The 1,625-nt window shown below is 35.3% G+C and overlaps 1 long non-coding RNA gene across 1 annotated transcript; it reads left to right on the top strand.

The window, feature by feature from the left end:
• Positions 1-401: 401 nt before the first annotated feature.
• On the top strand, positions 402-1,357 carry LOC117322868. The gene is made up of 3 exons (XR_004531603.1): positions 402-533; positions 775-910; positions 1,269-1,357. It is a non-coding gene; the product is annotated as an uncharacterized LOC117322868 (long non-coding RNA).
• The last annotated feature ends 268 nt before the right edge of the window (positions 1,358-1,625 follow it).

Below are 1,625 nucleotides of genomic sequence, written 5' to 3'. Positions count from 1 at the left end.
GTTTGTATATTTCATCTTTTGCAGGCTAAACGTTTCAGTCAATAATAAAAAATCCATTTCTCAATATGTTTTTCAAATTGTTTGCTATTATATCCCAACGTCAATAATCATTAGTGATAACACCCTGATCATGGTCTTTTAAAGTACTGACATTCATTACACGTCTTATGCTATGCTTCCCACGGCCTTTTTATGTTTGTATATTTCATCTTTTGCAGGCTAAACGTTTCAGTCAATAATATAAAAAAATCCATTTCTCAATATGTTTTCTTCATAATGTTTCTATTGTTTCCCAACGTCGATGATCAGTAGTGATAACACTTTGATCGCGGTCCTTTAAAGTACTGACATTCATTACACGTCTTACGGTACTTAACCAGCTATTATTTATACAGTTTTGACCTGGATCCAAGGGTACGACATTCAAACTGGGGTCTGTGGATAGGAATGATGTTCATCTTCTTACCAAACTGGTGTAACCAAGCCAGCATCCAGAGGATTTTGTCTGTTCGAAATCTGCGGTCGGCGTATATGTGAGTAGGCTGTTGTGGGGCTGGTTTCAACGAGCGCTTTATCGAATTGAAGTAAGTCAAAGTTGACAATGTAGGAAAGAAGGATGGCTTATAAAAAACTATATTTTATCTCCATAATAAAATCGCATTAAAATGCATTGATATATGATATAAACCTAATGTTTGGTTGTTTCCATATTAAAATGGTCACGTTCGAAGATTTTGTATTATAATGCATTCTTTTTCGTCGTTGTCAATCTAGAACCTTCCTGGTGATGATTCCAATTACAGCCGTCAGCTATACAATGCTGGGATATCTTGGTATCCTTATTTACTCGTACTACAATACAATGGAATGCGATCCTGTCAAAGGTGGATTCATATTAAACTTCAATCAGGTAAAATAACCTAATGAATTTTAAATCAATTTACCTAACGAAATTTTGAAGTTTGTTTTAAATCAGATAACCAATATTAAAATGGTGAAATTCAAAACAGAGAGAATCACATGTGATTGAGATAAAGAGGGCCAGTGTAAGAACATTTTTGGAAAACCACGTGAGGTCAATTATCCAATGTCAAATGTAGCCTCTATTCTGATTTTTTTTTTTAAAAATTAAACAAGAAAAAACGTGATAATCGCTGTATCAATGAGTACCTTTAACCTGACGTCTTAATTCGTATTCGGGAAATGTATGTTTCATTCTCCTTGCTGCCATTTCCAATATGATGTATATTGTGAATATCTATTTGTAGTTGAGTCCATATTTCGTACTGGATGTACTACGATCACTTCCTGGGTTTTCTGGCTTATTCATCAGTTGTTTGTTTAGTGGAGCACTCAGGTAATTACATCCGAAAAGTAGAGAGAGAGAGAGAGAGAGAGAGAGAGAGAGAGAGAGAGAGAGAGAGAGAGAGAGAGAGAGAGAGAGAGAGAGAGAGAGAGAGGGAGGGAGAGAGAGAGAGAGAGAGAGAGAGAGAGAGAGAGAGAGAGGTTTCAGGTACAGGTATAAAAATGTCTTTGCCCTTTCTATTAAAGAATAGAAGATAAGGCTGCATTATCCTTTTGAAAAAGCATGAGAAATAAGAAGAAAACAAAGATTTACATATAAA

The sequence above is a fragment of the Pecten maximus genome, chromosome 3 (genome assembly GCF_902652985.1).
Source record: "Pecten maximus chromosome 3, xPecMax1.1, whole genome shotgun sequence".
In the NCBI taxonomy this organism is placed as follows: domain Eukaryota; kingdom Metazoa; phylum Mollusca; class Bivalvia; order Pectinida; family Pectinidae; genus Pecten; species Pecten maximus.
Note: the sequence above shows the minus strand (reverse complement) of the source record. Positions and strands in the feature narration are given on the sequence as shown.